Source organism: Schistocerca gregaria, chromosome 5, assembly GCF_023897955.1.
Source record: "Schistocerca gregaria isolate iqSchGreg1 chromosome 5, iqSchGreg1.2, whole genome shotgun sequence".
NCBI classification, from domain to species: Eukaryota; Metazoa; Arthropoda; class Insecta; order Orthoptera; family Acrididae; genus Schistocerca; species Schistocerca gregaria.
In genome coordinates this window covers 110,260,994-110,277,362 of record NC_064924.1, presented here as the reverse complement: position 1 = coordinate 110,277,362, position 16,369 = coordinate 110,260,994, and positions in this window count along the sequence as shown.

The following is a 16,369-nucleotide window of genomic DNA, read 5'->3' as shown; positions in this document are numbered from 1 at the left end:
ATTTCTTGCTGTTCCTGTTGATTAATGACTAGAGAGGCAATATATGCCTGCTCTTGGACACAGTTTGTTAAACTATTTCTTACTGTTCCTGTTGATTAATGACTAGAGAGGCAATATTAATAGTAACCTGGGATTTTCAACGCGGTTTTAATTTCGTGACCTACGACACCTTGAAAAATAATGGCCCTTATGTAAATGGTAGAAAATTATGGAAGAACTTGAAGGTCCTACTGAGACATGAAAAAGACGACAAATTCAGCAGACGTTTCCATTCGGCAGCAAACGAGTGAATAAGCACAAGCATACTAATACTCATTATTGAAAATGGGAATCACACTAAATTTCCATGAAAGTAAACGAGGGCAAATATGTACCAAGTTTGCTGGCTGGCTCTGAGCGCTATGGGTCTTAACGTCTGAGGTTATCAGTCCCCTAGAACTCAGAACTATTTAAACCTAACTAACCTAAGGACATCACACACATCCATGCCCGAGGCAGGATTCGAACATGCGACCGTAGCGGTCACGCGGTTCCAGACTGAAGCGCCTGGATCGCTCGGCCACACCGTCCGGCCAAGTTTGCTGATTAACATCAAAAGTTTACTAAAGAACTGATCTTTCTCGTTGCTTATGTCCATAGTAGCTGTAATTATTCAGCTAATGCCGGCCGGGGTGGCCGAGCGGTTCTAGGCGCTACAGTCTGGAGCCGCGAGACCGCAATGGTCGCAGGTTCGAATCCTGCCTCGCGCATGGATGAGTGTGATGTCCTTATGTAAGTTAGGTTTAAGTAGTTCTAAGTTCTAGGGGACTGATGCCCTCAGAAGTCAAGTCCCATAGTGCCTAGAGCCATTTGAACCATTTTTATTCAGCTAATGTATCACTGTAATGTTAGAGACTTTTGATTGTAAATGATAATGGTTTATCCAGAAGCACACTACGTGCCCTCAACAATCTATACAGCAAATTTTATCTAGTTGTCTATGTGATAGGTTGTGTGTGTAGTTCACAATTCATTAATCATGTATTATTGAGTTTATCTTCCTTATCCTTGCTTTCATAAAATGCCTTGAAGTGCTTCGCATATGTAACTGCAGACTCCAAGCAAAACCAAGAGCCTTTTTGGTAGTGTCAAGCACAACCTTGGTCTACGTAAATCAGGGGTTTATCAGATATCTTGCGAATGCGGTAGTGTGTACATATGTCCATCCATTGAGGACCGACGCCGAGAACATCAACGACACAGTAGGCTGTAACAGAAGTCGGCAATCGGTCAGCATTGCGTGTCGGAACTCCACAGCTTGGATTAAGACCAAACCAAAGTCCTGAAAAAGACTTCCAAATACTGGGACTGTCTCATCAAAGAAGCCATAGAGATCAGAGTAAGGGAGCCACAACTAAATCGTGACAGCGGTTACACCCTTAGCAAGGCGTGGGAACCCGCGATCACCCAGATTAAGAAAAAAAATGATATTTCCCCAAGTGTACCGACTTCGGGGGAGGAGGGAAGAATAACGAGAGCGGTGCCGGCAGGCCCTCCTGAACGAGAAGACCTAGGGCGCAGCGCCCAGACGGCGGGAGAACGGACGCTGTACCTGGACCGCGCGCGGGGCGTGGACCGCACCGACTCATAGGAAGCGCCTGAGGGATGAACGGGAGGGGGATTGTCCTATATATACTTGGCGCCAGCCCACCGCCGGTCAGTACATCAGCGCACCTGGTGATGGCAACGCGGTCGATTGCTGAAATATTGTATTATATGCACAGTCATACCAGGCTGTTCACCCGAGATTTATTTCGTCATAAAATACGCCTGGAGAAACTGAAGAATCACAGCTAGCATTTTGGTCAACAATTAATGTTCTGTTCTTAAATTTCTTCCTTAGTTGTAACGAATGGCCCGCGAAATGCGTCAGCTGATACATGAGCAAAATTTGACTAATGCTAAGGAAAAAAGAGCTGCATTTCAGTGTTAAATGCAAGGTCTCCATGCGTTTCACTTTTACGTACAAACTGAGACACCTAAAGTCTTCCTTTCCTACAACATTTTGCTTACTTCGTTTAAAACTATATGTTCGCCATGCAACATAATCGTCTCTGAATATAAAAGTTTTGCAATGTGGCTCTAACCACACAGCTACAGATCAGTTTTAGACAACCTGCAAAACCTTCGAAAAATACACATGAGATTTTCAAATTCTCTCTCTCTTGCTATGTGCGAAGTGTTAGTCAAAAATGGTTCAAATGGCTCTGAGCGCTATGGGAATCAACTGCTGTGGTCATTAGTCCCCTAGAACTTAGAACTACTTAAACCTAACTAACCTAAGGACATCACACACATCCATGCCCGAGGCAGGATTCGAACCTGCGACCGTAGCGGTCGCGCGGTTCCGGACTGCGCGCCTAGAACCGCGAGACCACCGCGGCCGGCTAACTGTGAGTCCTACAGAAAAAAAGAATAGAAACATTTGCAGGAAATGCGTTTTTTCTCGAATAACTGGGAAACCGTGGTCTTCAGCGAAAACGTTCCCAGTACAAAATTTAACTACATTAAATTTCCTACACAAAGGTGCTGTTCCTCTTTTCTGTAGGACTAATAGACATAGTGAGTAAGAGAATATGAAAATCACATGTTTAGTTTTAGAAGGGTTGTGAACTGCATAAAAACCTATTGGTAGGGGCAACTGAATCGCCCCTTATAGTGTTGAGTTCTGAGTGCCGACCGTTACGGCCTAAAACCAATAACGCAGCGTTCATAGGTTGCGTTCGTGTATCTCGTTGTCCCTTCCCTTCTCTCTATTATTTACAGATACAAGCGAATGGTAGCGAACAACGGCTAATTGTTTGCGAATGTGCAGCCGCTTGTGTTCGCTTCCACTAGCCCTGGTGTAAAGAGAGCCTAAACCTACGCAGAGGACGACTAAAGTGTTTGACGGACGTCACGCTGCCGTATCAGTGCCACACGAGACGGCCGACGGGTCTTTTGTGAGCCATACCGCCGCAGATTTGAAAGTGGGACGTTAAGAACCCATTTCTGCCGAGACCGTACGGAGGCAAATGCACCGCGCAGGTTTCAGCAGCTGGCAGCTGTCTTGGGTCCCATTGGCTTCCCGTGATTTTCGACACTCGGTGTAATTGCGTAGTATCCATGGGTCGCTGCGGCTGATTTACTAAAAAAAACGTCGATCTCTGCTCCATTTATTTATTCTGAGGAAATGAATGTAAAATTAGTATTTTTCCTCTAGCCTAAGGAATGGTAATACTATACCGCATTACTTTTGAAGCTTGTGTAATTTCCACTGGCTCTGAAGTACTTTTCTGTGCTGGTTTAAGGTCTGTTACGGTTTTTTCTATGACATACGGTTTTTTCACCACACAAGTGAACACATTTTTCATTTAAATTCAAGTTCCTTTAGAGTGGAATTTTACTACAAGTAAGAGAAATTTTACTTTGGTAAGAAGGAGTAGTTGACCAAACTTGTTATACCCACTTGACTGTTAGGTGGGAAACTAGTTCACTGTTGACATGCTACAATGTGGTTACATTTGTGCTGTTACATAAGGATTTGCAGCTTCCTGCAAATGAGCTCCCTAAAGTGTTTGAATTACCCGAACGTATGTTTATGGTAGCCAAGTTATTACTAAGCAAAGACAGTACATTAAGAATTCCGTGGCAAATATCTACACACTTCGGTATAACGCTTGGTGGTCAAGATAAAAGCTGGGCACCGCAAAAGGTATGCTGTACATGTGTTGAGCGACCGAGACGGTAAAAAAATGGGATCAGGTAATAATGTCTTTTGCAGTTCCCATGGTTTGGAGAAAGCCGCAAAAACCTGTATGATTGTTATTTTTATATGGTTAACGTTGAAGGTCGTAAAGCAAAAAGTAAGAAGGAGATAAAATATCCTAACATTTCTTCGGCACTACGACCACTTACGTACGAGTATATTGAATGTCTCCCTATTTCAATTCACCTATCATTACTGAAGATTTGGAACAGGAGAGTAGCTCAAAAAATGAATGCGATGGTGGTGATGATTACAATACGGAAGGAGGTTCTGCCGCAAAATTATTTACTCAAAACGAAGTAACTGCTTTAATTCGTGACTAAAATCTGGTGAAATTGCCGCCGCATTGCTTTGGACAAGACTGTAAGAAAAACGTCTTATACTACCAAGAGAATCATTGCCTTGATATCGGGACGGAGAAAACAGATTAATAAAATTATTTAAAGAAAAAGGCCATATGGTTTTTTGTTGTGATATTCAGTGTTTGCTGGACTCCTTTAAGTCATTATTGATCCAAGTCGGTGGAGGCTGTTCATAGACTCAGCAAGACGGTGCCTGAAATTTGTACTTTCACGTAACGAAATTTGTTTGGCTCAATACCTCGTGCCCATTTATTACACCATAAAGAGATGTGTTGAAATACCGGATTTGTGAACAACGTTCTTGGATAATATGTGCGGATTGGAACGGAGTTGGCATGTTATTTGATCAACAATCCGGATGCACAAAAAAATCCGTCCTTCATTTGTGGGTGGAACAGTCGAGCCAAAGATATGTATAGGAAGATAAATAACAGTCCCGAAAGAAAAATTCTGCAATCTTCTCCATAGAATGTAATAAACGAACCAGTTGTACAACAGAGCAAGATATTATTAACTCCTCTTCACACCAAGCTTGGATTAATGAAACACTCCTTAAAGCACTCCTAAAAGATGGTGTGTGCTTCTTGTAATTGGTAACAAGATTTCTAAAAATATCTTATAAGGAGCGTAAGGAAGAAATGTTTCGGGTGGCACGGATCAGAAATTTAATGGAAGATGATTTGCTTCAAATGGATCAACCAGAAAAAAAGAGCTTGGGTCCGTTTCAAAAAGTAGTTGCTAACTTTTTGGACAAGAACAAACATCGAAGTCATAAAACAGTGGTTAAAACAATGTTCCAGAGTTTCATGCAATTAGGCTGTGACATGAGTGTGACGCTTCTTTTCACCAGAGAGATGGAAAAGAGGTACCAGGGAAGCTGGAATGCAAACATGAGAGCTGGGTACTGTTTTATGCTAAAGGGAGACAGACAAGGAACAGAAGTTTCATCCACTGTCAGAAGGAGCTTCATGCAGTGAAATGAGGGAAGAGAAATTAAACTGTCATATATATATATATATATATATATATATATATATATATATATATATATATATATCGTGCTTTTGTAATAATTATTATAATTATACCAATGTCTAATCTAATGCAGGGTGTAGTAATTCTGTACAAGGTTACAAAATAAATAAATTAATGCAATTAAAAAATCCTTATTAGAAAAAAAGTTATTTCAGTTAAAAGTTTAGACACGATCTGTAAAAAAATCTGACGAGATATAGAGAAACCAAAATCATATTTGAAATGACAATGAAAAATATTTTAAATTATACGTTACAGTCATAAAACAACTTTCCATAATTATTAAGTTGCAACATAACGTGATTAATAGGTACTGGACTCCAGTGAATCATGTGTCCCGCCGCTTTATTACATTTAGGGGAAATATTATATGGATCTTCGTCTTCCATATGCAAAAATGGTGGCAGAAATCACCTTTTCGTATTTTACAGAAAACGGTTGCATTTATTAGCAAAATACTTCAGTACAACATTGAAGGACATCAAATTATCACAAAAAGATACAATGTACTGTTTTCATTGGATCAACGGTCTGACCACAAAAGTCTTGTATTTGACATCTCATTACGAAACGGCGGCTCCTTGCATCCTGTTATCCTTTCCGTAGGTCTTCCAGAAGAAACTAAACTAAGTTTTGCCTATCTAATTTTCGACCTTATATGTTTAAGGGTTGTTGTTATACAGTGTCTCGTTGAGAGCAGCACTGTTAATTTTTCCTTCATCTGAATTTTTCAGGAACTGAATGCATCATGTTGGTGAGCCAAGACGCCGTGATGCCGCGTTAATGATCTTCCTAGCTTCTTCAGTTTGAACATTTACTGCGCATAATGATTGAAAATTTGTGCATTACCACCACATGGTTGCTCGGTGTCCTACTCTTACTATATGCCATTAGCTCACAAAAATTTATTATAATTCAAATGGTCACGATGAATACGGTACTGCAGTTGAATATTGCTCTTTTCAGACTTAGTGTATTACAAATACAATATCTGATTTCTAAGAATTAGCATACAGATCAAATGGAAAAAAAAACCTATGGCAGATGATGTTGATGGCTGGCAAAGTAATTAAAGGGGAAGTGGGTCAAGCCAAAACAACACTTTCTGACTATACGTGAGATACTGAATGAGATTGTGAACCTCTAGCTGAACGTCAGTACGACATAGGCTGGTTGAAATACAAGGTTGCAGGTCAGATGGAATCGCTGCAGCGAAGACAGTCCTCAGATTGAGATTGCCAACAGCCCCAGGCTGCCAATATGCTCTCCACTGTACCATACAACAGGTAATGTGGAGACTGGCCGTACGTGTGCAGCTGCAAAGGCCGCGTCTGGTGTACCTTCGCATCGAGATTTGCAGACAATCACGGCTGGAGCGCTGAAAAAACCCGACTGTTCTCTGTGGCCGTCCACTGCCAATTCTCCGAGTGTACAGTGTACCTCGGCCAAATTGCCCAGACCATCCTCTGCCGTGAACATCCACCGAATGCCACGAAAATCTGTCCTCTCTTCCCTCCTCGATTTCAAGTCCATGTGGAGTTGCCAAAAATTGTGCCCTGCAATGACCAAGCTGCCTACAAAAATTCCGCTAGTGGCATACTTATAACACAATGTTATAACTCCCACCTAGACACAGCGTAGTGGTATTCTTCAATGAGAAAGTTTGCCATCAAAATCCATGCTCTCCCTCGCTAAACTTGAGGCCAGAGAAAAGCTCGTGCATTCCACGACTGTGATGGACCATGCACTCCTTCCCAGTGCAAACCACAAAGCTCGGCACGCGTCTGTTGGTCACACACCTGCCCTGGACAGTACACTTCTGGAATGAGGTAACAGGTCATTGTCCTGCTGAAGACCAGGCCGTGCTCGTGGGCTGACTTTATGACAGGGCTCCACTGCCTGCATTCACAAAGTGGTCACTTTTTTGTAGAAGCCCGTATGTTTTCCTGGAAGAGACTGCAGCTGTTTCTATGACTTTTGCCACCATGGCCATGTCTCGCTGCTGTCCTCACTGGCACAGAAAAAGTCTAGTGCCACAACTATTATTGCTAGCTGTAAACAAAGTATGTCATTCCTTGTAATACCTCCAACTACTTGTCCTGATGGCTCAGTCCGTAGCTGAGATCTACATCTACATCTACATGACTACTCTGCAATTCACATTTAAGTGCTTGGCAGAGGGTCATCGAACCACAATCATACTATCTCTCTACTATTCCACTCCCGAACAGTGAGCGGGAAAAACGAACACCTAAACCTTTCTGTTCGAGCTCTGATTTCTCTTATTTTATTTTGATGATCATTCCTGCCTATGTTGGTTGGGCTCAACAAAATATTTTCGCATTCGGAAGAGAAAGTTGGTGACTGAAATTTCGTAAAAAGGTCTCGCCGCGACGAAAAACGTCTATGCTGTAATGACTTCCATCCCAACTCGTGTATCATATCTGCCACACTCTCTCCCCTATAACGCGATAATACCAAACGAGCTGCCCTTTTTTGCACCCTTTCGATGTCCTCCGTCAATCCCACCTGGTAAGGATCCCACACCGCGCAGCAATATTCTAACAGAGGACGAACGAGTGTAGTGTAAGCTGTCTCTTTAGTGGACTTGTTGCATCTTCTAAGTGTCCTGCCAACGAAACGCAACCTTTGGCTCGCCTTCCCGACAATATTATCTATGTGGTCCTTCCAACTGAAGTTGTTCGTAATTTTAACACCCAGGTACTTAGTTGAATTGACAGCCTTGAGAATTGTACTACTTATCGAGTAATCGAATTCCAACGGATTTCTTTTGGAACTCATGTGGATCATCTCACACTTTTCGTTATTTAGCGTCAACTGCCACCTGACACACCATACAGCAATCTTTTCTAAATCGCTTTGCAGCTGATACTGGTCTTCGGATGACCTTACTAGACGGTAAAATACAGCATCATCTGCGAACAGTCTAAGAGAACTGCTCAGATTGTCACCCAGGTCATTTATATAGATCAGGAACAGTAGAGGTCCCAGGACGCTTCCCTGGGGAACACCTGATATCACTTCAGTTTTACTCGATGATTTGCCGTCTATTACTACGAACTGCGACCTTCCTGACAGGAAATCACGAATCCAGTCTCACAACTGAGACGATACCCCATAGCTCCGCAGCTTGATTAGAAGTCGCTTGTGAGGAACGGTGTCAAAAGCTTTCCGGAAATCTAGAAATACGGAATCAACTTGAGATCCCCTGTCGATGGCTGCAAAGTCTCTACAGGGACTACATACTTAGCGAGGGGTGAAAAATGGCGTCTCCAAAGGGTCAACAGCTTTCAGTTACAGCAAAGAATTTTATCAGAGCTGAAAGAATTGGTAACTGGAAGCCACACCTCACATGGATCAAAGGCATGATCCCGTGCTTCCATGCTTGTGGTCATTTTCCTAATGTGAAGTCTTGCCAGCTGTATGTTCAGGAAATGACTCTTCTGGATACTGTTTATACAAAAGAAGAATATAAAATGTTCACCCAGAAAGAATTCTTTACAATTCAATGGACAGAGAAGTATTAGGCAGGGACATGGGCTGATGTGACAACTGAACAGACCATCATGGGGTCTATGAAAAGTGTAAGAGGCCCAACATTTGCCAAAGAAAAGGCTGACAGACAAAAATCAAATGAGTTCTTGGGTCTTCTGCTGCAACAGTGTGTGTGTGATACTGTTTAAACTTTTGTTGTGGTTTCGTTTGTATCCTTTAGCCACCACATTGATATGAGACCATCAAGTATCCAAATAGATTATGGAAATATAGCTAAAGTTTCCCAGTAACACTCTCATCACACTACACTCCCAAATCAAAAGCTTCTGACTTCAATTACAACCAGTCTTTTGGGAGACGTAACAAGAAACTGCAGTCGTGTCTTTGAAGTTGAACAGATGCTAATTTGCAGTACTGCTGTCTTTGATGGCTATTCTGAGAGTACTAGTTGTACAAAGATAGCAGAACGGCAAAGGAGAGCTTCTGTGTAGCGCTCAGTCGAACTGAAACCGTGACAATTCCGATCTGTCATGACAGATTCTTAGGGAATGGTGCAAACAAGACACAGCTCATAACACTGCCATCTGAAAAACTTTAGCCGCAAGGCATCGACATCGTCCTTTTCTAGTCTCACTGTGATAGTGAGACTAGAAAAGGACGATGTCGATATGTTAACAGTTCATACAGAAATTGAAATGGCAAACTCTATCTCAGTTGATCAAGTTTCAGTGATTTATGGCTTCCGCCATGGCTTACCGTCACTTCATTACCTCAGCGAACAGAAATAAAGTGAACCTTCCATCACTCAACAGAGGAGGCTCCTAGACAACACTCCGACAGAGTGTACCATCAGGTACGATTGTGGATGGATGTTGCAAAATTCCCTGAGGAGATGGGGTTAAAGAAATATTTTAAAACATTAGTCCCAATAACTACTCAGTACCCTCCTACCCCAGACCGCCTGCTGTAGTTGATTAGCTACAAGAGTGCTGAAGGATGTGAGTCTGAACGTAGTTGTAGGAAGTCTGCCCTTCAATGCTCCAAAATATGCAGCTTTTGTCAAGGTGTATCTTGCTTTAACAAATTCTCCACACCTGCGTTGCAAGAAGAAGGTGTAACAACAGACCACAATGTTGACGAGCAAGACGGTTATGATAGAGGGTCAGAGGAAGACGACCAGCCAATCTTATCAACCAAAGCTCTAGGTATATAATGTTACATAATACGTGAACAACTAATGCTTAATCGATTAATATTAATTAAATCTTTATTATACATCACCCCATGCTCTCTCTACAGCTATTACACTGACATCTGCAATCAGAAATGAAATTCCCGCCATTATATGGTCAGAATTGATTCATAACCATCGTTTAGAAGTTGAAACGTTCATCCTGCGAAAACAAACATAGGTCCTGTTTTGTAGCTAGTTTTGGGTACTTTACTTTTTTCCTGTGATATTTTGCTCATAAATGCGACCATTTTCCATAAAAATACGAAAAGGTTACTTTTTGGTCGTCATTTTCCAACATGGCGACGAAGTTCCGGCCCGATCGGTTGGAGCTTTTAGTAAGTTGTTTAGAAGGTTAGAAGGGAGATCTGTGCAAACATCCAGCTTTTTACTAATTTTTCCTCTAAAAATCCAAATGTGACTGGGCGAATAACATGTTCTAATTTCTTCACATATTCTGTGTAAACCATGCGCAGTGCATGTAACAAGACGTGCCTCTATCTTCTTCAAATATGCTGCAGTATCTGTTATGAATAATACAACATGGTCGAACTTCACACCACATGTCCACAAAATCTGCGTTCCTTCATTAAATGACCTTGCAACTGTCACATGGTCCGCAGTAGCTATTTCTTGGCTTGTTAGCAGAAAACATTTCTTCGAAATCACTTCATCGATTTTTATACCCACATAATGGCATTCCCAGCTTTCCTGCAAGTAGAGTCTGAAGTTCATGTAACATAACCCAGATTTACTCACACACGGGACGAATTTGCTGTAGAGTTTGTTGGTAACGCTTTAAGAGATATTTTTTTCTCAACGTTGACTCATCAAGAAACTTCCTTTCAAAAAGAGACATGTCCGCTGATACAAATGCACTACATAAATCTTCACAATAAAATGAAAACGTATCACATCCTGCAGAAGAACCCGAGACTGCGTCACTAATTAGAGGTTGTTTTATCATCAGGGGCGAAAACAACAGCAATGTCTTTTTTGTCATCCAGGAAGGTATTTGAACCGCGCTTCTCCAGAATTTGCTTCTAGTGTGTTAACGATCCCCTCATAGGTTCAGTTTGTACGATCCAGTGAGATATTTCACAAACTGAAAATGATACATCACCTCCATATCTCTTTTGTCAAATGTTCGCGGTAGTATCTTCAAATGATTGTCAGTATGTAAGCAGAACTTACAATAGAAGTCCCAACTGAACGCTGGCATTAAGAAGTAAGAGAAGGAATTGTAAGGAAGCTTCATAATGCGATTTTATGCTTGTCTGTTGTGTCGGAGCCGGCCGCTGTGACCGAGCAGCTCTAGGCGCGACCGCTATGATCGCAGCATCGAATCCTGCCTCGGGCATGGAGGTATATGATGTGCTTAGGTTAGTTAATTTTGACTAATGACCTTCGATGTTACGTCCCATAGGGCTCAGAGTCATTTAAACCATTTTTGTTGTCTCGGAAAGTAGCAAAGTTTACAAAATGATTCGTCCTATTTCGCAAGAGACGTTTCTTCAATCAGTTTAGTGCAATACGTAGTCGAATTTCAACCCATTTCAACTAAGCTAATGATTCTCATGTTTCACATTGAAGGGTGACGTAATATGGCTGTAAACGTTTAAAACAATTTAACGCAACAAGCTCGTTTGCATGGCCATTATCCGTAGCGATTATATAAATATTCGTTTTGTAAACTAAAACGCTTCTTTCATGCTGCAGTCTATATTTATTTACGTTTCAGACGCGATTCACCTTCCACAGTAACATATCTTCAGTGGAAGAGTCTAGAATAATACTGTTTTGTTTTTTAATGCGGGACTTATAGCTTAGAAAACAGTTCACATCATAACTGTTACATTAAGAAATTACTACCTACACCTATTCGTTTTTCCTACTGATAATTGCGTATTTCTCTCATCTGGTAATAGATTAGAGGCCTCTCTGTGGCTTCAGACATGAAACGTCGACATGTTTCCTCACCACGGTCTTTTTGTGTGTAGTTTTCATACACTACTGGCCATTAAAATTGCTACAACACGAAGATGACGTGCTACAGACGCGAAATTTAACCGACAGGAAAAAAATGCTGTGATATGCAAATAATTAGCTTTTCAGAGCATTCACACAAGATTGGCGCCGGTGGCGACACCTACAACGTGCAGACATGACGAAAGTTTCCAACCGATTTCTCTTACACAAACAGCAGTTGACCGGCGTTGCCTGGTGAAACGTTGTTGTGATGCCTCGTGTAAGGAGGAGAAATGCGTACCATCACGTTTCCGTCTTTGATGAAGGTCGGATTGTAGCCTATAGCGATTGCGGTTTATCGTATCGTGACATTGCTGCTCGCGTTGGTCGAGATCCAATGACTGGTACGAGAATATGCAATCGGTGGGTTCGGAAGGATATTATACGGAACGCCGTGCTGGATCCCAACGGCCTCGTATCACTAGCAGTCGAGATGACAGGTATCTTATTCGCATGGCTGTAATGGATCCCTGAGTCAACAGATGGGGACGTTTGCAAGACAACAACCATCTGCACGAACAGTTCGACGACGTTTGTACCAGCATGGACTATCAGCTCGGAGACCACGGCTGCGGTTACCCTTGACGCTGCATCAAAGACAGGAACGCCTACGATGGTGTACTCAACGACGAACCTGGATGCACGAATGGCAAAACGTTCTTTTTTTCGGATGAATCCAGTTTCTGTTTACAGCATCATGATGGTCGCATTCGTGTTTGGTGACATCGCGGTGAACGCACATTGGAAGCGTGTATTCGTCATCGCCATATTGGCGTATCACCTGGCGTGATGGTATGGGATGCCATTGGTTACACGTCTCGGTCACTTCTATTTCGCAATGACGTTGTTCAAAGAAAACTGGGCGTTACATTTCAGATGTGTTACTACCCGTGGCTCTACCCTTCATTCGATTCATGCGAAACCACACATTTTAGCAGGATAATGCACGACCGCATGTTACAGGTCCTGTACGGGCCTTTCTGGATACAGAAAATGTTCGATTGCTGCCCTGGCCAGCACATTCTCCAGATCTCTCACCAATTGAAAGCGTCTGGTCAATGGTGGCCGAACAACTGGCTCGTCACAATATGCCGTTCACTACTCTTGATGAACTGTGGTATCGTGTTGAAGCTGCATCGGCAGCTGTACCTGTACACGCCATCTAAGCTCTGACTCAATATCAGGAGTATCAAGACCGTTATTACGGCCAGAGGTGGTTGTTCTGGGTACTGATTTCTCAGGATCTATGCGCCCAAATTGCGTCAAAATGTAATCACATGTCAGTTCTAGTATAATATATGTGTACAATGAATACCCGTTTGTCATTGGCATTTATTCTTGGTGTAGCAATTTTAGTGGCCAGTAGTGTACTTCGTAAGCTAGCTGCTGTGGAATGCCGATAATGGTGTGGCACAAACTGTAGATTTTTTTAGTAACACTATGTGTGTGCATATGACTGTTGTTTTTTTTGTCTGAGAGAGGTTAATAGCTCGGAAGAAAACTTGCTCTCTCTCTCTCTCTCACACACACACACACACACGCACACACACACACACACACACACAGAGAGAGAGAGAGAGAGAGAGAGAGAGAGAGAGAGGGAGAGGAGGGAGAGGAAGAGAGAGAGAGAGAGAGGGAGAGAGAATCAGAAATGAACAGTCGTTAGTTTGGTAGCACATATTTCGTTAGGGTGGCAACACTTGTGTAAACAAATAAGAAGGGATAAGTAAGTGAACACATGGTTATGACAGAAAAAATTCTTAGTTCTCGTGTGAATAATCTGCAGCTGATGTCAGATTAGTATTGGTGTTACGCACCAGGTAGCTTATGAAGGAGACAAACCACAAAACAAAACGGTCGTGACGCGAAAATGAGTCGAGTATGTATACATGCAGTGATATGAAAACGGAAAAACGAATAGCTGTAAGTATTAATTAATTACTGTAACAATTTTGACGTGAACAGTTTTCTAATATGCAAGAAACACGTATACAAAGAAGCTTGTATTGCTCTAGATTAATCCCACTGATGATACATTACTGTAAAATGCGAAACGACAGTGAAACCGAAATAAGTGATGACTGAAGAAACAGAAAGATGAAAATTTAACGCTATTCCTGAGAACTAACGATTAGAGTCGTTATATAACTGTTATTATCTCGTTTTTGTAAAAAGTGTTGTCGTTAATTCCAGATACAATATTGTTACACCGAAGTTGGAGCCGCGCTCATTTCAGAAGCATTAACGCGAACTCACGGTATCGGTGACCGTGCGAGCACCTGGGTAGCGTCAGACGCAGGGAGGGCCCGTCCTTCAGGTCTCCTTTTTGTGCGCTGATAATTTTGTTGAACCAGTAATTTGTCTGGCAGAGGACGCGGCGCGGCGCGGGGCGACGATTAAAATTAATTACAGCGGTCCTTATCTGGAGCCCTGAGGGGCGCCGTGCCCAACAGGTTTCCCCGGGGCTGCACGCCATTGTATTGTAATGGCGCGGCGTCCCCACACTGGCGCCAGCTGTCGCCAGACGCCACGAGTTACACCGATCACGACGCGGACAAGATGGGAGTAATGTTTCACTTTCCTCCGACGCGGGATACCATCGGGAAAACCCATTGTTTCTGCTCCTCGGGTGTTAATGTCGAATCTTTTTTTGTTGTCGTTGGCGACCTTTAACGCTAGAACGGCCGCTAATGCCGTTATGAATTTACGGTACGGAGCCACCGAGTTGTGCTTCTTATCTACATTGGTATTATTGGACCATCCATCAGTCTGTCATTTCAAAGTCTTCTCAATTGAAATATGTTAGCATTGACTGTATCGTTTAAAGTACCCGTATGCAGCCTGGTTCTTGGTCTACTGCTCAGTGCTCCAGAGCTCAGAGCTCTAGAGGTTGTAACAATGGAAAATTGTACTGAAATACAGGAAGATCTGCAGCGAATTGACGCATGGTGCAGGGAATGGCAATTGAATCTCAATGTAGACAAGTGTAATGTGCTGCGAATGTATAGAAAGAAAGATCGCATATCATTTAGCTACAATATAGCAGGTCAGCAACTGGAAGCAGTTAAATCCATAAATTATCTGGGAGTACGCATTAGGAGTGATTTAAAATGGAATGATCACATAAAGTTGATCGTCGGCAAAGCAGATGCCAGACAGATTCATTGAAAGAATCCTAAGGAAATTCAATCCGAAAACAAAGGAAGTAGGTTACAGTACACTTGTTCGCCCTCTGCTTGAATACTGCTCAACAGTGTGGGATAGGGTTCATAGAAGAGATAGAGAAGATCCAACGGAGAGCACCGCGCTTCGTTACAGGATCATTCAGTAATCGCGAAAGCGTTACGGAGATGATAGATAAACTCCAGTGGAAGACTCTGCAGGAGAGACGCTCAATAGCTCGGCACGGGCTTTTGTTGAAGTTTCGAGAACATAGTTTCAGAGGTACTCAGGGTACCCTCCGCCACACACCGTCAGGTGGCTTGTGGAGTATGGATGCAGATGTAGATCTAGAAGTACGGAATAAGATTTACCAAATTCTATCCGTAAAAAAAAGAAAAAAAAATCAGATAAATCCTGTACAGAAGTGTCTACTGACAAAACCAGAGAATCCATACAAAACAAAACGTGTATAAATAAGGATATTATAACAACTGAAATAGTTTAAATATCTCGGTTTTACACAGTCATTTCTATAGATGAAGAAATCTCAGAAAAACTGTGATTTTAATATTTCTGTAGGAATAGAGATAAAAAAACCAAATAATTTACAGAAGTACCCTGGTATCTGCTTGAACTAACCCATGACAGGACCTTCGTTACAGTAGTGAAGCATGGACTTGACCAAAACGCGATTGTTTAATTAGCTTCGTGTAATTTGTATTTTGTAAAATACTGCACTCGTTGCTTAATTTATTCTGGTATACTTCCCTATGCTCAGATAAATTCTCGTAATTATATTTCTGTCTTCAGTTCCGATAAGTCTGTTTGTACCTAGCTGTGTATCTATTTTGTTTCAAATGGCTCTGAGCACTATGGGACTGAACATATGAGGTCGTCAGTCCGCTAGAACTTAGAACTACTTGAACCTAACTAACCTAAGAACATCACACACATCCATGCCTGAGGCAGGATTCGAACCTGCGACGGTAGCAGTCTCGCGGTTCCGGCCTGAAGCGCCTAGAACCGCTCGGCCACAGCGGCCGGCATATAATTTTTTTCTGCACGTTACGAATTTATGATCATTATATAGTGTGATAGTTTTTGAACTATATGAAATAAAATAGTCATAATTTCTGAACGGTTTGCGTTAGGACGTTCAAACTGCACTGTTGCTGGGAATTAGTATGCACTCGTGCATGCGGCTTGTTGTTGTCGGTCATTTGCAAGTGAAAATGTCGCGGTACAGCG